Here is a 25,476-nt window from a genome sequence, read left to right as displayed (position 1 = left end):
CCAACACATCAGCCAGGAAGCATAGAAACTGAGAAGTGGTCTGTGGTACCACCTGCAGAACCACTCCTTTATTGGGGGTGTCTTGCTAATTGCCTATAATTTCCACTTGTTGTCTATTCCATTTGCACAACAGCATGTGAAATTTATTGTCAATCAGTGTTGCTTCGTAAGTGGACAGTTTGATTTCACAGACGCGTGATTGACTTGGAGTTACATTGTGTTGTTTAAGTGTTCCCTTTATTTTTTTGAGCAGTGTATGTTTATGGACCTACTAGCCAATGTCCTTCAGTTGTCTATATTGAGTTTGTTTTTGCAACAATATTTTCAATGTATATTCGGTAATATAAAATGTTGAGGACTGAATTACACCACATAGGCTGTTAAAGGGGGTGGAAAGTGTAAGTTAATTTTATCCAATTTTCCTGGGGTAAAAAAAGGTTTGAATATGCAGAGAATCTATGTCATGAGTTTCCGTCTCCAATCAGCTAGTGCATTTGAAGTGGAGGGGTTGGTACCAGTCTCCCAATTAGTAGCTAACAGCGTTACCCCATCCAGACAGTCTGTGTAATTCAGGCAGTTGGGAGAAAATTAACTTACACTTTCCACCCCCTTTCAAATACTTGTTCTTCCAACATGATAGTGAGTCCCTGTCATCATTGGTAACCACACATCAAACACTCTGTGGCATGTGTAGCTATTCTTGTGGAAAACACTCTATACCATTGTCTTACTTATAGGCTCAATTTGCAGTACATTTTGTTTTGATTGCATCACCCACCAGCCTGAAATGATCAAGAATGAAGAAGCCTCTGCCAGCTAGAGAATTGCCAAAGAGATAACGCAAGCCAGCTCTTAAAGTGATGGAGAGGGAGATTCTTCTCATGATGCTGATGACACGAGAGGTAGGTGCTGGCCACAAAGCTAATAGTATCTGTCAGAATTTTTTAACTTGCGCAATTGTCTTTGTATTGGTTCTGAGCAGTGCATGGGATTGTTTTTTAAATCCCACAATGGTAATTTTGAATGCTTAGTTCTTCTAGTGTTAATGTATTGGTCTTTTCAGATCTGTTTGCCTTTGTGAGGTTTGAGGATGGATACTCAGCAAAGATTCTGAAGAAGATTCTGCTGCCTAATTTTATAGCAAGAATTTAGTACATCCTCTTCACTCTCATTCTTCCCAGCTTCACCTTCTATACTCCCCACCACACCAGGATGATGCACACCTCACCCCCTTCCCAAGCTCTAATGGGCCTACAGCCCCACCGCCTATTCTCCACACCAGTATGGTGCACACTTCCACCCTCCCCAAGCTCCCGACTCTGACACTTCTGGAGCTGGCCCAAGCTATTTCAACCTGGACCAGCAGGTTAACACCCCTTTGTTGAGAGATTTGACTCCCAGGGAGTCATTCACGGGCATGCTGCAGAGTCATTCACGGGCATGCTGCGGTCATCTGAGGAACCAGGTCCACTGAATGCAGAATCCAGAGCTCCAACGCCATTTTCTTCTGCTTTTGCTGACACAGTTGTTATTGACCGCAGTCCACAGAGCGAATATGGGGAGCCCATGGAAGATGAACAGAGACCATGGCAGCCATGCCAGATCTGCAAACAGCAAGTTTACAAACGAATGCAGGAAAAGAGGAAAATGGAAGAAGTGCTGTTGAGCTTGAGTAAGATGTAGTTTCATTATTTCACTTTGCTTGTCTGAGAAGCAGTAGATTATAGTTGTCATTGTCTCATAACACTCTCATGCAATGTTTCCTTACAGGCCCTGACCAAGTCAAAGCTGTGAGGGGCTTATGTGACAGTCTTGAGAAATTCCAAGAGGCTGCATCCGACACATCTACTAGGATGGGCAAGCAGGAGCTGTATCCGGGCTGTGGTCTGTACATATCATAATTTAATCTTGCTGCAATTCATCAAACATCACAGCGTGACTGCCTCCGCCTGTTCCATCTCCTATTTGACCATTTTTTTCACTGACGAGTGTGTCAACGCTGTTGCCTTTGGATGGCATGGAAAGTGTCCTGAAGGCAAATCGATGCTGGACCAGGCCGAGTGAACGCCATCCTGAGTAAGTTTAACCTTTGATAAACTAGAGAAACATACACAATCCACCCATAGAACCTCACATCCATTTGGGTGAATGAGTTGAAGTGTACCTATGATGAAAATTACAGGCCTCTCTCATCTTTTTAAGTGGGAGAACTTGCACAATTGGTGGCTGACTAAATACTTTTTTGCCCCACTGTATCTGGATGGGAGAAATGTTGGGTTGTCTGAATTACAGTTGTACAGAACCTTTGGGAAGAATTAAACTTGGTTAAAGGTTCTCTAGTGTCCTTGAGTTATTTACTCTGAAAATTATAAGAACCTAACACTTCCAAACCATTCATTGTTGAATTTGCGATTTCCAACTTGTGTAATGTTTATGTCCAATGGCCGATGAGCACCAATATGTACCAATAATTTTCTTAATTATTTCTCTTCATATGACAAGGATTAAAGGATTTTTGCCAGTAGATTGTCGTCTCAATTCATGATGATAACTGCTAGCTAAGATTTTGAAGGTAAGATGTTGACATGATCAGTCCATTCAAAGCTACTGTACATATAACGTATTTTGACATTTTATCTGTGGCCAATGACCTTGAGCCTTCTTTCCCACCTGCCCTGAAGATGGGTTTTCACTGTATAATAAAGGAGTTGGCCAGAAGCCTGCTTCTCTGATAGGTGTAGTAGAGGGTTGGGGGAATCTTCCTTCACTGAAACATCATTGATTTTCCAATTATTCCTTCGAGGAGATTGGGTTAAGTTAGAAATCTAATTAACATGTAGCCTACCTGTGCGAAAGAGAAGCTATGATAAAGTCGCAGAGGCACACAATGTCTTATCTGATAACATGGAGTCTGAGCTTGCTAAACATATCCCAAATTTTCTGGACCAGTTTCAAAAGCTTAGTAGACTAAAATGCAGAGAACTTGACTGAATTGGCACATCAAAACAACATCCCTGTCCTGGACAAATGGTCAAGAAATGGAAGGTTAAGTGATATTGAACAGAGAAATCTATCTGAATGTAGGCATACATTTAAGATATATAATGTACCACACACCCATTCCATGAATTAATGTTTGACCTACCACCACCATCCCCTGCCACAGGACCCCATCATCCACTTAACCCAATGTGGCTCAACTTACCATTTTCTAATACTCGAATTACCCCATACCTGTGGTAATTAGTGCCAAGACAACTTTTTTGGACAGGCTGTTTTCAAAACAGTTATGTTTATATGAATTCTGATTATTTTCAGGGATACACAACACCCTGAACTACTGTATATGTAGATATATTTGTTTGAAGGACTCCTATATTTCCATTGACGTAGTGATGCGAAATGTTTAACATTTCTCAACTTACCCCACTCTCCCCTACATTGTGAAGTTATAAGCCAGCATTCTTTCCAAGTAGGAGAGAGCAAGTATCACACATAAAGGGAACGACAGATGGTGGGGACAACAGAATCGAATAAACACAGACAATGAGTTCAGACCACGGCACGAACACAGAGGTTTTCTGACACGCTGCTTTCATGTTCCCGGCTATGCATGTATCCCTGAGTAGGGACAGCGGACCGCGTGTTAAAACACAAAGATACAAAGCCAGTTTGTTCTCTCTCCAGGGATGTCAGGCTTAGTCATGAGCTGCCTAGGCGCTGTGCAGATTCTCAGAGCTACATACAGTACCGGTCAAAGGTTTGCACACACCTACTCATTCAATTGGTTTTCTTTATATTTATTATTCAATCATTCAATAAACCCTAAACCTCAACTAAATCTTGTAATAAATCTTGTGGAAATTGAGCAAGTTGAGGTGACTAAACTGCTTGGAGTTACCCTGGATTGTAAGCTGTCATAGTTGAAACATATTGATAGCACAGTAGCTAAGATGGGGAGAAATATGTCTATGATAAGGCACTGCTTTACCTTCTTGACAGCACTGTCAACAAGGCAGGTCCTACATACCCTAGTTTTGTCGCACCTGGGCTACTGTTGCAATTGGTTCAGAACAGGATAGCATGGCTGGCCCTTGGATGTACACAGAGAGCTAATATTAATAATATGCTTGTCAATCTCTCCTGGCTCAAAGTGGAGGAGAGATTGACTTCATCACTGCTTGTATTTATTGACATGTTGAATGCACCAAGCTGTCTATTTGAACTGCTGGCGCACAGCTTGGACACCCATGCATAACCCACAAGTCATGCCACAAGAGGTCTCTTCACAGTCCCCAAGTCCAGAACAGACTACGGAAGGCGCACCATACTAAATAAAGCCATGACAACATGGAACACTATTCCACATCAAGTAACTCATGAAAGTAGTAAAATTACATGTAAAAAAAACAGATGAAAAAAAACACCTTATGGAACAGCGGGGAACCTGAAGCAACACAAACATACAGTGCCTTGCGAAAGTATTCGGCCCCCTTGAACTTTGTGACCTTTTGCCACATTTCAGGCTTCAAACATAAAGATATAAAACTGTATTTTTTTGTGAAGAATCAACAACAAGTGGGACACAATCATGAAGTGGAACGACATTTATTGGATATTTCAAACTTTTTTAACAAATCAAAAACTGAAAAATTGGCCGTGCAAAATTATTCAGCCCATTTACTTTCAGTGCAGCAAACTCTCTCCAGAAGTTCAGTGAGGATCTCTGAATGATCCAATGTTGACCTAAATGACTAATGATGATAAATACAATCCACCTGTGTGTAATCAAGTCTCCGTATAAATGCACCTGCACTGTGATAGTCTCAGAGGTCCGTTAAAAGCGCAGAGAGCATCATGAAGAACAAGGAACACACCAGGCAGGTCCGAGATACTGTTGTGAAGAAGTTTAATGCCGGATTTGGATACAAAAAGATTTCCCAAGCTTTAAACATCCCAAGGAGCACTGTGCAAGCGATAATATTGAAATGGAAGGAGTATCAGACCACTGCAAATCTACCAAGACCTGGCCGTCCCTCTAAACTTTCAGCTCATACAAGGAGAAGACTGATCAGAGATGCAGCCAAGAGGCCCGTGATCACTCTGGATGAACTGCAGAGATCTACAGCTGAGGTAGGAGACTCTGTCCATAGGACAACAATCAGTCGTATATTGCACAAATCTGGCCTTTATGGAAGAGTGGCAAGAAGAAAGCCATTTCTTAAAGATATCCATAAAAAGTGTTGTTTAAAGTTTGCCACAAGCCACCTGGGAGACACACCAAACATGTGGAAGAAGGTGCTCTGGTCAGATGAAACCAAAATTTAACTTTTTGGCAGCAATGCAAAACGTTATGTTTGGCGTAAAAGCAACACAGCTCATCACCCTGAACACACCATACCCACTGTCAAACATGGTGGTGGCAGCATCATGGTTTGGGCCTGCTTTTCTTCAGCAGGGACAGGGAATATGGTTAAAATTGATGGGAAGATGGATGGAGCCAAATACAGGACCATTCTGGAAGAAAACCTGATGGAGTCTGCAAAAGACCTGAGACTGGGATGGAGATTTGTCTTCCAACAAGACAATTATCCAAAACATAAAGCAAAATCTACAATGGAATGGTTCAAAAATAAACATATCCAGGTGTTAGAATGGCCAAGTCAAAGTCCAGACCTGAATCCAATTGAGAATCTGTGGAAAGAACTGAAATCTGCTGTTCACAAATGCTCTCCATCCAACCTCACTGAGCTCGAGCTGTTTTGCAAGGAGGAATGGGAGAAAAATTCAGTCTCTCGATGTGCAAAACTGATAGAGACATACCCCAAGCGACTTACAGCTGTAATCGCAGCAAAAGGTGGCACTACAAAGTATTAACCTAAGGGGGCTGAATAATTTTGCACGACCAATTTTTCAGTTTTGATTTGTTAAAAAAGTTTGAAATATCCAATAAATGTCGTTCCACTTCATGATTGTGTCCCACTTGTTGTTGATTCTTCACAAAAAAATACAGTTTTATATCTTTATGTTTGAAGCCTGAAACACACACACACACACACACACGATAGCATACGCACTATACACACACACACATAGACATGGATTTTGTACTGTATATACAGTACATAAACATTCATACATGTACACATATACATTAAAATACATACATATACATACTTTTTTAAAGAATATACCTTTATTATTCCCTGCAAACCCCTACCACCCCTCTCCCAATTGGAGTACAATTTGAATAAACTATAATCCTTAGGGTTCTGCCTTCAGTTTATACATATTATACACATTTTACAGAAACAATCTATTTTACAATAGCTATGTTGTAACTGGGTGGCAGATACCCTAGTGGTTAGAGCATTGGGCCAGTAACCGAAAGGTTGCTAGATCAAATCCCCAAGCTGCCAAGGTGAAAATCTGTTGTTATTCCCCTGAACAAGGCAGTTAATCCACTCACTGTTAATGTAAATATGAATTTGTTATGACTTGCCTTAAATAAAGGTTAAATACAATATTTTATTTAAAATTTCTGAACCTATATACATTTTACAGACCCCATATGTTTTACATTGGTTATCTTGATGTTATTAGTCCCACTCTTCAGCTCCATTCAACCCCTCCCATATATCGCCGAATACCATCCATTTTGGATTTCTATTTGCCATATATTTTTCAACTGTGCTGTGATGCTTCACAAAAGTACTGAACCTTTCTTTTCTCATAGCTTCTACAGATTGTAAATTTAAGATAAACACTTTTGCTTAAATAATTCTTATATTATTGATTGACTATGACATTTCCAGTCACCCAGTATTGCTATCTGCAGCATTAGTTCTAGGAAAATGTTGCAATTCTTCAGCCATTCCTGGAACTGTGACCAAAAAGGAGCTACATATGGACAGTACCAAAATAAATGATCTAATGACTCTGCCTTCTCACAGCAAAATATGCAGCGCTGGGAAGATTGTATCCCGGTGATCCAGGTGAGATGATTACTGAACAAGGTATTTTTTGTAATTGGACGTACAGTTCACTTACAAATCACATACAGTTCCATTATGCAATTATAGTGACAATATCTCACCCACCTACCCACTGCCTCAGCATCCTCTCCCTTCCCCCATCCTCCCCACAGGTAAAGTAATTACATACCAAAAGTACAGAGAAAACCTAATGAGAGACCTGCTGGATGAGTACCACACCCCTCGAATTATTAGTAATTAGAATACAATATCAGGATATAGCAATAAAATAATATTACCAAGATGTGACATAATAACAAAAAAATATATTGCATTGACAAAAATAACACATGAGTTGTAACAGTAAGAAACAGTAACTGTTGAGCTCCACAAGGGCAGGGCAGAACAGTGCTATGCTAAAAAAAAAAAAAAATATTTTTTTTTTGCCTTTATTTAACTAGGCAAGTCAGTTAAGAACAAATTCTTATTTTCAATGACGGCCTAGGAACAATGGGTTAACTGCCTGTTCAGGGGCAGAACGACAGATTTAATAATAAATAAATAATAATATAATAAAATGAATGCAAGTTGTGCAGAAGCCGTGGTCTAGCGGTAACGCATCCTGCTTAGACATGTCACCTCTCTCCCTACCGAAGACTGTGTTGAAATTCCCCACTCCAACCCTTCAATCTGTTTCTCCCACCTATCTGTATCCCCTCTGTCCTTTCATAATTGTCTCAATAAAGTGTCAACAAAACTGTATACAAGTAATTTCAATGACAGTGTAAGAATAAATCAAAATTAATATGTTTCTCAAAATGTAAGTATATTTCATGAGGATATCCAAAGAGAAAGAAAATTGAGTGATTGAACTCATTGGAAGTCTTTGGATTTAATCACCTTGCATTTCCTATCGTTCCACGTGACTCTGTTTTTAGAGGATTGTGAGTCATTAAAAAAAAATGCTTATGATTCTTTCACACAGTATTGTATGCATGTTTGAAGAAAGACACATCTATTTCTATATTAGTTTTAAGCTTGTTGTACCATGAGGTGTATTGGATCATGATGAATGGATATCGAAACTGTCAAAAAAATGATGTTCAATGAGAACAGCACACATTCCCACATTCATGATTGTCAATGGAAGAGGTAAGTGCAGAATCCCTAAATCTTGTTGTTCCATCACCAGTTATTTCTGGTGGTTTGAACACAGTTTGACAATTCCTTCCAAAACAGTATAAAATGGCAAATGATCAAATACATAAAATAATGTTGAACTTTAAGACACTTCATAAAAAGATATGTAGGTCTGCACTAGACAGCATTCAAAACATCATAATGGTGTTTAGAAGCTTTAGACAGAGGAAAAGACACCAAAAGAGAAGGTATCTAAGTCTGCACTACACACACTCGCGCTAAGTAAAACCATACAGGGTTATTCATTTTGTCCCCATAGGGGAACCCTTTTTGGTGCTGGGTAGAACCCTTTGCAGAGGGGTTCTTCAAAGAACCCCCTGTATACGGTTCTAACTAGAACCCTCGATGAAGGGTTCTACCAATAAATAAATAACAAATTCATCTAAAGATTCTTCCTATAACCGTCTGTAAAGGGTTCTGCCCTTTTTTCTTTGGTGGGTTCTTCCTAGAACCCTCTTTGAACAGTTCCATATAGCCTTTAACATTGAATTATTTATTGCAATATATCATGAAGCTTTTATTTGAGGGTAAATTATAACCTAACACAGTGGTGTTAGGCCTCTCCTGGTTTACAGGCCACATCAGGCTTGCAAAGTGATATATAATTCCTATTGGAATCCAGCCAATTGGGATATCCAACAAGTGGCATTGTTAGTCACCAGCAACCATCATTCAAAATGTCTGCCAGGGCCCAAAAATATTTTTCTTTTGGAAACTACCTCAATTATATAAACTGACACAGCCATCTCAGTAACGGGTGCAATAAATCCAATTACTAACAGATTGGATTAGTTTAGAAAACTGTGTTATTTATCTTCGTGTAACCTAAAATTAATCAACCAAGCAATGTACATGCAAAAACACAGATATTCCAGTAAAACAAAATATTCAGAAAATCTCCCTGCAATAGAGCATGCTGGGAAATATTATATGTAGTTTTATGTAGAACCCTTCTAGCCTTCCAAAGAATCATCAAAGAATCCTTTCTTCCAAAAATGGGTCTTACGATGTTAATGGTTCTAGGTAGAACCCTTTGCCTTACAAATAAATATTGTCTTCCAAAAACTGTTTTTGTAAAAGTGCAGGACTCAAAACACCATCATCATGTTTTCAACCTTTTCCGGTAGTTCTCCCAGGCTATGGCAAGGTGTTGCACATCTCTTGATTATCATATTAGGATGATGTGTTTCAATACTCAAGCAAAGTTAAGTGTTCATCTCCTTCAAGTTGGTGACAGCTCAGTTGACATTAGTTTTGGTGTTACAAAGCACTTCATTTTAACAATGCTATAAGCTACCCAGGAAAGTGATAAAAAATAGCCCATATTAATATACGTACCCTCAATAACAAGGTTCATTAAACCAATAATTTGCTAACTTCAGATAACATTCATCCCTAATATTCACTTAGATAATTCATTTGACAATACAGTATTAGCAATATAGGGATATAACCAGATATAACATCCATAGAAGAGACAGGAATAAATATGTACATGCTGTACATATTCATAGCCAAATTCATGTGCAGCTCAGAGAAGATCTCATGCCAATAATAGGTCTAAAGCCTATTATTTTGGGGTGCTGCTATTGAGCACCAAGTGCTAACAGTCAGTATAATATGTGTGATGTTCACAGAGAGATCTATTTTCTGGGTGAGTTTTATTTATTTGTACCTTTATTTAACTAGGCAAGTCAGTTAAGAACAAATTCTTATTTTCAATGATGGCCTAGGAACAGTGGGTTAGCTGCCTGTTCAGGGGCAGAACAACAGATTTGTACCTTGTCAGCTCGGGGGTTTGAACTTGCAACTTTCCGGTCACTAGTCCAACGCTCTAACCACAAGGCTACACTGCCGCCCCTGTTGTCATTGAGTTGTCTGCTCAGAAAGAAGCTGCTCACTGTAACTGTATTAAGGTTCAGGTCAACCTACCAGGGTGTTTACAAATAATACAGGAACTATATCAGCCATCAGCCATGTGCAGAACTGTGTTCTAAAGCTGTATCCACACCCATTGGATGTAGTGACCACAATATTGTGGCTGTATCCAGAAAAGCTCTAAAGCTCTAAAAGGCTGGGCCTAACATAGTGTGTAAGCAATCATACAAAACGTTTGGTAGTGATTCCTAAACTGAAGATGTAAAGATGATTGGCTGTGTGTGTATATTGAGGAGCTTCCAGATGCTGCACTTCATGCAGATGAAGCAAAATGAGTGGCTAATAAGTCTGGCTGTACATCTGATTGGCAAGCTTACTGTAAATGTAGAAGCTTATGTAACTAAACTGTACAAAAAGAAGAAGAATCGGTATTACAAAATGTAGACAAATTATATACAGTAGAATATAATGGAAAAAGCTTGTGAGAACTTTAAATGAAATGATGGGCAGAAGACCGCCCTTTAATGAATTAGATAGGTCATTCATCATAAAACCCTTTGATGTGTCCAATTACTTCAACGACTACTTCATTGACAAAGTGGACAAACTCTAGAATTAAATGCCAACAACAAACTCTGAGCCAACATATTCATGCATAAAATACCTAATTATGAAAGAAAAATATTTTGTAAAGTTAGTGTGGAAGAGATGGAAAAATTATTGCGGGTAATCAATAATGAGCTCCTACGTGGCACAGGTGTCTAAGAGGTGTTGCTACATCTAGGCTGTATCACATCTGGCTGTGATCGGGAGTCCCATAGAGCAGTGCACAATTGGCTCAGCATCCTCCAGGTTTGGCCGGGGTAGGCTGTCATTGTAAATAAGAATTTGTTCTTAACTGATTTGTCTAGCTAAATGTAAAAAAACAACAACAAAAAAACACCTGGTATTGAGAAATTAGATGGAAAGCTACGGAGGATGGTAGCGGAATATGTTAAAGCTCTTATTACTTGTATCTTTAATCTGAGCCTGAAAAAAAAATATTCTCAGACCTGGAGGGAAACTACAGTCATTCAGCTACACAACAATGGCAAAGTGCTCTTTACTGGTTCTAACAGCTGACCAATCAGTCTACTCTAGGCTTTTAGCACATTTTGGAAAAAAATGGTGACCAGATAAAATGTTATTTCTCTATGAACAAATTAACAACAGACTTTCACCATGCCTATCAAGAAGGCCACTCAACATGTACTGCACTGACACAAATGCCTGATGATTACCTGAAATAAATTGATAACAAGAAAATTATGGGAGCTGTGCTGTTAAACTTCAATGCAGCCTTTGATATTATTGACCGTAATCTGTTAGTGAAAAAACTTATGTGTTATGGCTTTACACCCTCTGCCATATTGTGGATCGAAAGCTATCTAATAGAACACAGTGTTTTCTTTCATGGAAGCCTCTCAAACGTAAAACATGTTGAGTTGGGTAGTAAACAAAGCATGTGTGTATATGTATGCTGATGATTCTGCCCTATACATGTCAGCAGCCACAGTTAGTGAAATCCCTGCAACTCTTAACAGAGAGTTGCAGTTAGTTTCAGAATGGATGGTCAGCATTAAACTAGTCTTGAATATACACTAGATATACAAAAGTATATGGACACCCCTTAAAATTTGTGGATTTGGCTATTTCAGCCACACCCGTTGCTGACAGGTGCATAAAATTGAGCACACCGCCATGCAATCTCCATAGACAAACATTGGCAGCAGAATGGCCTTACTGAACAGCGCAGTGAGCTGCCCTGCTAGAGCTGCCCAGGTCAACTATAAATGCTGTAATTGTGAAGCGGAAACATCTAGGAGCAACAATGGCTCAACTGTGAAGTGGTAGGCCACACAAGCTCATAGAACAGGACCGCAGAGTGCTGAAGCATGTAAAAAACATCTGTCCTTGGTTGCAACACTCATTACCGAGTTCCAAACTGCCTCTGGAAGCAACATCAGCACAATAATTGTACGTCGGGAGCTTCATGAAATGGGTTTCCATGGTGAGTAGCCGCACTCAAATCTAAGATCATCATGCACAATGTCAAGTACAGCTGGGGTGATGTAAAGTGCACCACCTTTGGACCAGTGGAAACGCGTTCTCTGGAGTGATGAATCACACTTCACCATCTGGCAGTCCGACGGACAAATCTGGGTTTGGCGGATGCCAGGAGAATGCTACCACAGTGCCAACTGTGGAGTTTGGTGAAGGAGGAATAATGGTCTGGGCCTTTTTTATCATGGTTCAGGCTCCTTAGTTCCAGTGAAGGGAAATGTTAACACGAAAGCATACAATGACATTCTTGACGACTGTGCTTCCAACTTTGTGGCAATAGTTTGGGGAAGGTGTTTTCCTGTTTCAGCATGACAATGCACCCATACAGAAATGGTTTGTCGAGATCAATGTGGAAGAACTTGACTGGCCTGCAAAGAGCCCTGACCTCAACCCCATCAAACACCTTTGGGATGAATTGGAACGCAGACTGCGAGCCAGGCCTAATCGCCCAACATCAATCCCCGACCTCACTAAGGCTCTTGTGGCTGAATGGAAGCAAGTCCCCGGAACAATGTTCCAACATCTAGTGGAAAGCCTTCCCCGAAGAGAGGAGGCTGTTATAGCAGCAAAGGGGGAACGGACTCCATATTAATGCCCATGATTTTGGAATGAGATGTTCGACAAGCAGGTGTCCACATACTTTTGGTCATGTAGTTCATCTAAGACTATGAGCGTAGTATTGGGTACAAATCATTCCCTAAGGAGGTTTAGACCCTAGCTGGCTATTGAGCAAGTCGAGGAAACTAAATGACTTGGTGTTACCTTAGATTGTAAATGGTCATGGTCAAAGCATATTGATTCAAAGACCGTAAAGATGGCAAACGGTCTGTCTGTGATAAAGAGACACTCAGTCTTTTTAAAACCCCATTCAACAGAACTCATACAGGCTCTCGTTGTATCTTATCTTGACTACTGCCTGGTAATATCGTCAGGTTCCGCAAAGAAAGACATAATAAAGCTACAGCTGGCCAAAAACAGAGCAGCTCGTCTTGCCCTGCAATGTTCAAATAGTGCTAATGTCAACAAAATGCATATGGTCCTTTCCTGGCTCAAAGTAGAGGAGAGATTGTCTGCATCACTTCTCATTTATGTAAGAAATATGAATGTTTCAAAATCTCCAAACTGTCTATTTAATCAACTAAGATAAAGCACTGACATATTCCAAAAGACATGCAACCAGAAGTCTTGTCACAGTCCCTATAGCCAAAACAAATTCAAGGCAACGCACAGGAATACAGTGGCTTGCGATAGTATTCACCACCCTTGGCATTTTTCCTATTTTTTTGCCTTACAACCTGGAATTAAAATGAATTTTTGGGAGGTTTGTATCATTTGATTTTCACAACATGCCTACCACTTTGAAGATGCTAAATATGTTTAATTGTGAAACAAACAAGAAACAAGACAAAAAAGCAGAAAACTTGAGCTTGCATAACTATTCACCACCTCCCTAAAAAAAGTAAATACTTTGTAGAGCCACCTTTTGCAGTAATTACAGCTCCAAATCTATTGGGTATGTCTATATAAGCTTGTCACATCTAGCCACTGGGATTTTGCAAAAATCTGCTCCAGTGTACAGCAATCTTTAAGTCATACCACAGATTCTCAATTGGATTCAGGTCTGGGCTTTAACTAGGCCAATCCAAGATATTTAAATGTTTCCCCTTAAGTGTTGTTTTAGCAGTATTCTTAGGATCATTGTCCTGCTGGAAGGTGAACCTCCGTCCCAGTCTCAAATCTCTGGAAGACTGAAACAGGTTTCCCTCAAGAATCTCGCTGTATTTAGCATCATTCCTTCAATTCTGACCAGTTTCTCAGTCCCTGCCAATGAAAAACATCCCCCACAGCATGATGCTGCCACCACCATGCTTCACTGTGGGGATGATATTCTCGGGGTGATGAGAGGTGTTGGGTATGCGCCAGACATAGCGTTTTTCATGATGGCCAAAAATAGCAACATTTTAGTCTCATCTGACCAGAGTAACTTCTTCCATACTTTTGTGGAGTCTCCCACATGCCTTTTGGCTTTTGATTGCATATTTCTTTCTGGCCTCTCTTCCGTAAAGCCCAGCTCTGTGGAGTGTACGGCAACCTCTTGTAACTACCCATCCCGGATCCGGGAGCGTAATCATCAACTGACACTAATTAGCATAACGCAATAAATATTATAAATAAATATTACTAGAAAATATTCCTATTCATGAAATCACAAGTGAAATATATTGAAACAGCTTAGCCTTTTGTTAATCACCCAGTCATCTCAGATTTTGAAAATATGCTTTACAGCCAAAGCAAGACAAGCATTTGTGTAAGTTTATCGATAGCCTATCATAGCATTATGCCTTGCTAGCAGTAGACAACCTGGTCACGAAAATCAGAAAAGCAATCGAAATTAAATTGTTTACCTTTGATGAGCTTCAGATGTTTTCACTCACAAGACTCCCAGTTAGATAGCAAATATTCATTTTTTCCCCAAAATATTATTTTTGTTGCCGAAATAACTTTGTTAGTTCTTCACGTTTGGCTGAGAATTCGACCGGAAATTGCGCTCACGACAATGCCGAAAAATATTCCAAATTAGCTCTATAATATCAACAGAAACATAGCAAACGTTGGTTATAATCAACCCTCAAGTTGTTTTTCAAATATCTATTCAATAATATATCAACTGGGACAGATGGCTTCTTAGTAGGAAAGAGAGAAACAATGGCCGCATTTGTCCTTTACGCACAAAACACTCTGAGAGACTTCAGCTGACCACTGACACAATGTTGACATTCAGGCTCATTTTTCAAAATAAAAGTATGAAACTATGTATTGTGACACTAGACACATTAGGGAAGCCATAGAAAAAGGAAACTGGTTAATATCTCATTCACTGCTCAATAGGGACACATAGGAATGCAGAGGTTTCTAAATAAGAGTCACTTCCTGATTGAATTTGTCTCAGGCTTTCGCCTGCAATATCAGTTCTGTTATACTCACAGACAATATTTTTACAGTTTTGGAAACTTTAGATTGTTTTCTATCCTAAGCAGTCAATTATATGCATATTCTAGCATCTTGTCCTGAGAAAATAGCCCGTTTACTTAGTGCCCCCTAGATTCAAGAAGCTTTTAGTGGTCCCATGGACAGATACTCCACTCTCCTCTGTTGAGTTGTGCAGCTCCTTCAGGGTTATCTTTGGTCCTTTGCTGCCTCTCTGATTAATGCCATCCTTGCCTGGTCCGTGAGTTTTGGTGGGCAGCCCTCTCTTGGCAGGTTTGTTGTGGTGCCATATTCTTTCCATTTTTAATAATGAATTTAATGGTGCTCCGTGAGATGTTCAAAGTTTCTGATATTTTTTATAACCCAACCCTGATCTGACCTTCTCCAGAACTTTGTCACTGAGCTGTTTGGAGAGCTCCTTGGTCTTCATGGTGCCGCTTGCTTGGTGGTGCACCTTCCTTAGTGGTGTTGCAGACTCTGGGGCATTTCAGAACAGGTGTATATATACTGAGATCATGTGACAGATCATGTGACAAACAGGTGGACTTTATTTAAGTAATTATGTGACTTCCGAAGGTAATTGGTTGTACCAGATCCTATTTAGGGGCTTCATAGCAAAGGGAGTGAAAAGATATGCACGCACCACTTTTCCGTTTTTAACTCAGGACTTGTAGCTCAGGACCTGAAGCAAGGATATGGATATTCTTGATGCCATTTGAAAGGAAACACTTTGATGTTTGTGGAAATGTAAAATTAATGTTGGAGAATATAGCACATTAGATATAATAAAGGATAATACAAAGGACAAACATGCTTTTTTAAAATCTTTGAAATGCAAGAGAATGTTCACAATGTACTATTCCAGGTTAGGCGCACTTTCGATTTTGGCCACTAGATAGCAGCAGTGTGTGCAAAGGTTTCGACTGATTCAATGAACCATTGCCTTTCTGTTCAAAATGTTGTATCAGAACTGCCCAAATGTGCCTAATTGGTTAATTAATACATTTTCAAGTTCATAACTGTGCACTCTCCTCAAATAATAGCATGGTATTCTTTCACTGTAAATTGGACAGTCCAGTTAAATTAACAATAATTGAAGCTTTCTGCCCATATCAGATATGTCTATGTCCTAGGAAATGTCCTTGTTACTTACAACCTCATGCTAATCACATTAGCCTACATTAGCTCAACCGTCTTGTGGGTGGGGGACCGATCCTGTAGAGGTTAAAGAACATTGCTAAAGTGGCATTAGGATATCATGGCTTACCTCAGTAGAGCAAAGCATTATTGATGTATGGAATGTCAAGCCTAATTGTATAAAGTGTGTGTTCTTATTTTTTTATGTATATAGTGTGGGGGGGAGGGGTCCCAAACAGATGGAATCAGGAGGCGGGATTATTAAGGGAATATCATGTACCTATGGTATATTAAAATGAGAGTTTAGTCACCTTATCCCCTCAATTATCCCGCCTCCTGAATTCAAGTGTTTGACATGGGGGAGGGGACCAGTAACTGTATGATTAAACCTTATCAATGTAGAAGGAACAGTCATTTTTCATTCTTTGGTCATCATACTTTGATCTGGTTTCATCCAAATATCATCACATTTTATGAAAAACATGATTTTTTTCTGTTCATGATTTCTAAGGTTGAGAGCTAACGCTTTATGAGACATCATTTTAACAGTTTTAGAAACTTTGGAGTATTTTCTATCCAAATGTACCAATATATGCATATCCTAGCTTCTGGGCCTGAGTAGCAGGCAGTTTACTTTGGGCACACCGGACATGAAAATAGTGCCCCCTAGCCTTAAGAAGTTTTAATATAAGGAATTTGAAATGATTTATACTTTCACTTTTGATACTTAAATATATTTTAGCATCTCCAGGTCAACAAGGAGCTTGAGGACAGCAGCGGTGTTGCAGTGGACTTCAGGTGGACTTCAGGTAGGAAGGAAACCTATTCAACATCAGGAGGCTCCAAGCAACCACCAAGGTTTTGACGGAGCGGGTTCCAATTCAAAATTGTATCAAATTAGATCAAACAAGCATCATTGTGGTCCTCAGGAGACATAGAACCATGTTGTATTATTTCACTGTCATACTCTGTTTGATCTTGTCTAGCCATCTAGTCTCAAGAGGACCACAATGGAGACTTTATTGTGTGTTATCCTCAATGATTTTATTAATATGCATATACGGCTTTTTCAAGTTGTATGTGCGCTTGTTTTTTTTTAAATAGTCAAATTAATAAACTAAACTAAAACTAAACTAAACTAAGCTGCCTTCGGAGAACTCAGATGCAAGGTTTTCCAAAACAGGGATCTCCACCTCCACACCAAAGTCACCGTCTATCAAGCCATCTGTATCACCACACTTCTTTACAGCTGTGAAGTTTGGGTCACTTACAATCGCCACAACAAGCAGCTTGAGCAATTCCACATAAGATGCCTTCAGCGCATCCTGGGAATCACCTGGTGGAACCGTGTGCCCCATGCAGAAATACCTGCTAAAACCAACTGCAAGAGTATGGAGGCCATAGCCACCTAACACCTACTGTGCTGGCTTGGGCATGTCATTAGAATATCTCAGGAGCACTTGCCGCGAAAGATTCTGTATTGCCAGCTACATCTTGGCTGGCGGTCTGTAGGGGGGCAAATGAAGCGCTACAAGGACCAGCTAAAAACATTGAGGAAGAAGTGCAACATCAAACCCACAGACCTAGAGGATGCTGCTGCTAACCGTTCCACCTGGCGGCAGCTCTGCCAGAGCGGTGGACTGAGGTGGGAGGAGGAGAGGAGCACAAAGAGATAGCAAAAACAGCTCAGGAGACATACAACCATGCCTGCCCCAACCAACGCAGACTGCATATGCCCCACCTGCACTTAAGTTTGTGGATCTTGGATTGGGACTCTACAGTCACCAAATAATTCACTGTTAACTCAGAAATGGAAGTCATCATCGAATACGATGGACTACCATAAGCAAGCATATTTTAGCAATTACATTTACTTTGATACTTAAGTATATCTGTTTATATAGTAGCTAGATAGCTACTCTACTGGTGCCAAAATTTGACTGTCGGGTGTCAGCAAATATAATTAAAAGTTTACGCTGGTCATCTGTGGCAAAGACTTATATGTTTCCCCTCTGCAGGTAGACTAATGGTTAGTCCATTAAGCCAGTAACCAAAAGGTTGTTGGATCGAATTTCTGAGCTGACAAGGTAAAAATCTGTTGTTCTGCCCCTGAGTAAGGCAGTTAAACCACTGTTCCCTGGGTGCTGTAGATATGAATTAAGGCAGCTTCCTGCACCTCACCGATTAACAGGGGTTGGGTTAAATGTGGAAGACACATTTCAGTTGAAGGCTTCCAGTTGTACAACTGACTAGGTATCTTCCTTTCATCGGTCTGGTTACTCACAAGCTAGATCTTCATCCAGAATGGAACAAAAGGGGGGTGGCTGGGCTATTCAAAACTCTGATGCAGTTGTCATGTCATCACATCTGTCATTACAAGAGACATGCCAAAATGGGAGATGTATAAAAAAATATATATATGTTGTTGGTGCAATTTCAATGTTGTTTAAGTTGCTTTTTGAGTCACCAAATTTGCTTGAGATGACTTTACTGCAACACTCCTCACTGCATCCAAGTTTCTTGACATAGTCCTTTCAAAAAGCTGTCAGCCAAGGCGAGCTCATGAATATAAGCTCCCGCCCACTCAGGCTGTCTACTTACTGGTAGTTAGCGATGAGAGGATATTTACTTATTCAAACATTTTGAGCATTTCTATCCCCAAAACTACGATGGGTCATATTTTAGACAGTCAAAAGGCTATTTTACATGGGAATAGGAATTACTGTTCTGGACCTTTTAACTAGTGATGTTACGTTTGAAACTGGAGCTCCAAGGCATGCGAAAGATTTGCTAAGCAGCAAACTTTGAAGCAGTGTGTCTTTGCGTTTATCACTTTATCAGAAGTATGTCATCAATGGCATCCGAAGCTTCATCTGATCGTATGCTTTTTCAAACCGTGTGTTGCAAAATGTGAAATCCCAATGATTTCACTGTGGTTCCGATGCTTTCTTCGATTCCAAGCTGCTTTCAAACACCGAACTCTACTCAACATCGTACTTACAAATATAGTTTCAACTTTGTACAAATAGATTCACCTGACCGGTAGCTTGGCAGGTAGAGTAGGGAACTATGGATCATTCAGGGAGATGAGGGTATGAGGTTGAATTCGTTGAAAGTACACTATTTTGAAAATGTATTTTTGTGAAACCACACTTTCTGCACTGTTGTTTAAATAATATGTTTCATTTAGTATAGTATAAACTTGTCTTAAGCATCTTAAATAATGCCAAAAAGGAAGCATGATGTAAGATGCGAACCTGGTTTTCAAACCGAATATAAACTACTAAAGTTCTAGAGTTTTGCTGAAAACAGTGGTAAAAAACTCATATCTGATAATCACATGCTGCTATTTATTGTTGACCAGCAGATGTCACTAATGTGCATTATGAACAGATAATGAAGCGCTGAGTAAATTACCTTTTTTCAGCACAATTTGGCGAAAGCACCAAAGCCTTCAGAAAGCCTACCTTTAACATGTGTTAACAATACAACAGAACAGATGACCTGTAATGACATTTACACTCACAGTGGCCAAAATTAACTATCTGTATGCTGCGCCCTTCCTAAGCCACACCTCCAGTCTTCTGATCTGACCCGTTGGATCATAGCTCAATAATAACCCAACTAAGTGACCCAAGTGGCTGGGTCAAAAATAACCCAACATGTGTTCTGTCCACTATTTATCCAGTGCTGGGTTGGTTTTAATCCAGCATTTGTTAGATTGTAACATGAATGACTTTAATTTTACAGGAGGTCCACCTGCCTGCAGGAGTGGTCGTTGCCAACTGGGTATCCCCTTTCTTTCTCCCTCACAAATATTGTAATTTGCCAGAATAGGTTTCATCTACACCAGCCAGAATATAGCATGAGTTTATGGTATGGCAACTTGATATGAACTTTGAACTCTTATTCACTAAAAAAGCAATTCATCCTAGACGTCGAGTTATCAGCAGCAGCTGTAAACGTGTGTGGTCTAGGAAAGGACGGACAATCTTTTCAGATTGACAGGGTACTACAACATATCCGTTCTACCACACGACGAAAGACTACATCGTATCCGCCCAGAAATATTCTTCAAAGGACAAGGGAGAATTCTGCTGGGCAACCCTGCGTTCCATCGTCGACCAATATATCGAAGTGCAGCTCAGATAAAGACACGACACCCTGCTAGTTGGAGAGGACATCTGGGTGACACATGCAGACAACAATATCAGGTATGAGTTTGATGTGACCAGGTCGCCTCATTCAACTGCAGTGGGGAGACTGTGGTAGATTTATATGCAGGTATTGGCTACTTCACTAACCCATACTTGGTGCATGAGCGGGCCAGCTACTTTCATGCTTGTGAGTGGAACCCTGTTGCCGTGGAAGCCCTGCAGAGAAACTTGGAGTTAAATGGAGTGTCACATCGCTGCACCGTTCACCATGGAGACAACCCCTATCATTGTGTAACTTGGCTGACTGGGAAAATTTGGGCCTCATACCCAGCTCTGCAGATGGCTGGCCTGTTGCCTTTTGACTACTGAGGAAAAGCATGTTGCACATTCACCAGTCTGTTACCTCACCACCACATCATATTACAGACTGTGACACTTCCTCTGTTCCTGTCATGGAGAGAGTGGACATTTCTGGAGGAGACCAAGAACAGGTGTCTCCTAAGAGGAGTGACAGAGAAGTTTGGGGTGCCTGGACAAAGGACACAGCCATCCACATTGCCTCTCTGCTGCAGGACATCACTGGGGGACCATGGAGGACTGGCGTCCAGCACATTGAGCATGTTAAGTCATACGCACCTCACATTCACCATATAGTACTAGTCTTAGAATGCAGGCCACTCTGAGGAGACAATAGTCAGGGCAGGACTGTATGACTTTGTGTAGTCATACCAGTGGCAGACTGGGACCAAAATTTGTCCCTTTCTAACACACCAGACCCTTTTCTTCCAATGATGGCCTCCATTATTAGCAAGATAATGAGAATTTTGCAATAAAAACCCAAGTCAGACAGGCCAAGAGGCTAAAAATGGACCAGCCCATCTGGCGTACTCTGCCATTTGTGGTTATTAATAAATTGTTGCACACTAATTTAAATTATTCATAATTTAGTTTTTTTAAAGAAAAGCGTGATTTATAGATTTATACAATGTGAAAATTAAACTGTTGTTGACTGTGACTATCTGAAATATGACAATGATCAATGAAATCACGAGCTTCACTACAAATAAATAATGGGCTAAAAACAACCCAATTTAGGTTATTTGGTAACCCAGCGCTGGTTAAATAGCGGACAGATCACATGTTGAGTTGTTTTTACCCAGCCTGTTGGGTTGTGTGAATAACCCAACAAATTAGGTATTTAGGTATATTTTACTCTCATGCTGGTTGACTGAGAAGCTGGGTCTTTTTTAATATAATCCTTGGGTTATTTTTACAGTGAAGTCTGAAGTTTACATACACTTAGGTTGGAGTCATTAAACTCGTTTTTCAAGCACGCCACACATTTCTTGTTAATTAAGTCGGTTAGGCCATCTACTATATGCATGACACAATACATTTTTGCAACAGTTGTTTACAGACAGAATATTTCACTTATAATTCACTGTATCACAATTCGAGTGGGTCAGAAGTTTACATACACTAAGTTGACTGTGCCTTTAATTAAACAACTTGGAAAATCCCAGAAAATTATGTCTTGGCTTTCAAAGCTTCTGATAGGCTAATTTACATAATTGGAGGTGTACCTGTGGATATATTTCAAGGCATACATTCAAACTCAGTCCTTTGCTTGACATCATGGGAAAATCAAAAGAAATCAGCCAAGACCTCAGAAAAAAATTGAAGACCTGTCTGGTTCATCTTTGGAAGCAAGTGCAAATCAATCCCAGAACAACAGCAAATGACCTTGCAAAGATTCTGGAGGAAACAGGTATAAAAGTATCTCTATTCACAGTAAAATAAATCCTATATCGACCTGAAAGGCCACTCAGCAAGGAAGAAGCCACTGCTCCAAAACCACCATAAAAAAGCCAGACTACGGTTTGCAACTTCACGTGGGGACAAAGATTGTACTTTTTGGAGGAATGTCCTCTGGTCTGATGAAACAAATTGAACTGTTTGGCCATAATGACCATCGTTATGTTTGGAGGAAAAAGGGGGAGGCTTGCAAGCCGGAGAACAGCATCCCAACCGTGAAGCACGGGGGTGGCAGCATCATGTTGTGGGGGTGCTTTGCACAGTCACACTCAACCTCTTCCCCCCACAAACTACCATACACTCAGATGCTAAACAGTGATTCCATCCCAGAGCACAACTCAAGAAAGGCCTTGATTTACGAATGCATATACAGTTGCAGCTGTATGAGAAGGTAGGCAAAATTTAGCAAAAATGGGCAGAAATGGGGAGATTTAATTAACCATTGTCACGTCCTAAGTGATGGAGATCAGATACACCCCCTTCCCATGAAACACCCACACGCGGTCCCCCGTTGTGACCATATTCCCAAGCATCTCTGTGCAGTCAGACCTTTTATGATTTTAATAATAATAATGGTATGCCCCTTCTCTGAATGTCCGAGTGTGACGCCCTCCCCATGGGTTACTGCAGCTAGTGTTGCCAGCACTGCCACTGCCTGGGTGGGGGCACCCCACCAGAATCCCCACCAGCTAGGTACAAGGTTGTCAAGGTTCTCATTAGCAGAATTTCCTTGTATATTATGCTCTACCATCAGGGGGATTTGGCTTTGTAGGACCAACCCTGCCAGGCAGGCTCAGAATCTTTAGGGGGCAATGCTGCTTTAGTAGGTTTCTGACCACATTCATCTTTCTAATTTGGCTGCGTATAGGCTACTTACAGTAGGCCCAAAAACAGATAAGGACTTCCCCTTAGTGTATGGGTCTCTCAGGTGGGCATCTAGGGTATAGGGTTGGGGACCATTCCATCATGATAGGACAATAAATAAATAAAAACATATTTTAAAATGTATATCCTATATCTGCACAAAATTGAAAAATCTCTCTTATAACCCCTGCTCACAAACACACATGGGCTCTGGGATTTGCAACCAGTATCCTTTTTCACTCACTTAACTTCACACTTTTACAAACACAAAAACACACACCCCACCTTCCATCACAATACATGTGCACATACCCACATACGTAGCTTTCTATGTCCTCTGTGTTTTATCTCTACCGTGTTGATTGAGTACTTTTGTGTTCCAGTTCCTTATATTTGAAGATGTATTATTTCACTAAATTATCCTTTCTTCTAATGCTTTCTGATCAATTGATGAAATACTGTAAATGGAAAGTATAAACCAATTATTTTCCAACATTCCCTATCTAGAATGGTATAGTGTAGTTGTATTTAATTTGTTTAACAATTTTTGTATTTTATTGCTTTTCCATATATATATTTTTTATAACAATCCATACCATGTGGAGTATTGTATGTTCCATTATTCGACTCCTCTATGGGAAATATTTAGAATAGCCATGGAGTAGTCTTTGTGTCACTGAACATTTGGTTATCGATATACAGTTAATCGACTACGAGAGCTACACATTTCCTTTTCAAACTATTCTCCTTGCAGATTGGATACAGAACTTTGCGCCGTTCTGCAATTTCCTTCGGGAAGTGATCATTCATGCTTATTTTTTGCGCCATCAAGTCTTGTACCCAGGCTTTCAACCATTATTTTATCTTTAAAGAAAGCAAATTTGGCAACGATTGAGCATTCATGCGTCTCCCCTCTCTGTCCGAAACGGTGTACACTTTCAAGTTGGATTTTTTCAACAGCTTGGTGTGGGATCTGAAGCACTGTAAGGAGGAACTCCCTAACAACAACCTCAGGAAAATTTCCTTCTTTCTCTTGGATACCAGGAAGTACCAGCGTTTCTCTCATGGATCTAGTCTGTATGTCAAGTAAGGCTTCTCTCAGAAAGATGTTCTCTTTTTTAAGTTCATTAACATCGGTTTCAATCTTATTGTTTCAATATTATTTCAATCTTATTGCACACTATTCCACTGATGCCTTGCTGTAGTCTACTTCGCCGATACACATTAAAGCTGCTGTTGCGAAACAACGCATTTAAACATGGAGAGTTGATTGGGAACATGGCCGAATATAAACAGTGTAGTTATTCCCTCTGCAAGGCAATCAAACAAGCGAAATGTAGGTATAGGGACAAAGTGGAATCGCAATTCGATGGCTCAGAAATGAGATGTATGTGGCAGGGTCTATAGGCAATTACGGAAAACAAATAGAAAACCAGTCACGCCATGGACACCCAACTTCTTGCTTCCAGACAAACTAAACACCTTCTTTGCCCGCTTTGAGGATAAAACAGTACCACCGATGCGATTAGCTACTAAGTGCTGTGGGCCTCCCCCCTCCTTCTCTGTGGCCGAAATGAGTAAGGCATTTAAACGTGTTAACCCTCGCTAGGCTGCAGGCCCAGACGGCATCCCTAGACGTGTCTTCAGAGCATGCGCAGACCAACTGGCTGGTGTGTTTACGGACTTATTAAATCTCTCCCTATCCCAGTCTGCTGTTCCCACATGCTTCAAGATGGTCACCATTGTTCCTGTACCGAAGAAGGCATAGATAACTGAACTAAATGACTATCGCCCCGTAGCACTCACTTCTGTCATCATGAAGTGGTTTGAGAGACTAGTCAAGGATCATATCAACTCCACCTTAGCTACCACTCTAGACCCAGTTCAGTTTGTATACCGCCCCAACAGGCCCAACTGCACACTGCCCAATCCCATCTGGACAAGAGGAATACCTATGTAAGATTGCTATTCATTGACTACAGCTCAGCATTCAACACCATAGTACCCTCCAAGCTCATCATTAAGCTTGAGGCCCTGGGTCTCAACTTCGCTCTGTGCAATTGGGTCCTGGACTTTCTGACGGGCCGCCCTGAGGTGGAGAAGGCAGGAAACAGCATCTCCACTTCGCTGCGTGTGCGTGCTCAGCCTCCTCCTGTACTCCCTGTTCACCCATGACTGTGTGACCATGCACGCCTCCAACTCAATCATCAAGTTTACAGACAACACAATAGTAGTGGGCTTGATTACCAACAATCACGAGACAGCCTACATGGAGGAGGTGAGGGCAATCAGAGTGTGGTGTCAGGAAAACAACCTCTCACTCAACATCAACAAAAAAAAGAGATGATCGTGGACTTCAG

General features: G+C 40.5%; 1 pseudogene; it reads left to right on the top strand.

Annotated features, from left to right (window-relative positions):
- Window positions 1-860: 860 nt before the first annotated feature.
- Window positions 861-21,120, top strand: LOC135538788 (tRNA wybutosine-synthesizing protein 2 homolog; annotated as a pseudogene).
- Window positions 21,121-25,476: the final 4,356 nt, after the last annotated feature.

The sequence above is a fragment of the Oncorhynchus masou genome, unplaced genomic scaffold (genome assembly GCF_036934945.1).
Source record: "Oncorhynchus masou masou isolate Uvic2021 unplaced genomic scaffold, UVic_Omas_1.1 unplaced_scaffold_24___fragment_4___debris, whole genome shotgun sequence".
In the NCBI taxonomy this organism is placed as follows: domain Eukaryota; kingdom Metazoa; phylum Chordata; class Actinopteri; order Salmoniformes; family Salmonidae; genus Oncorhynchus; species Oncorhynchus masou.
The sequence above is the reverse complement of the archived record's forward strand: the minus strand, read 5'-3'. Positions and strand labels throughout refer to the sequence as shown.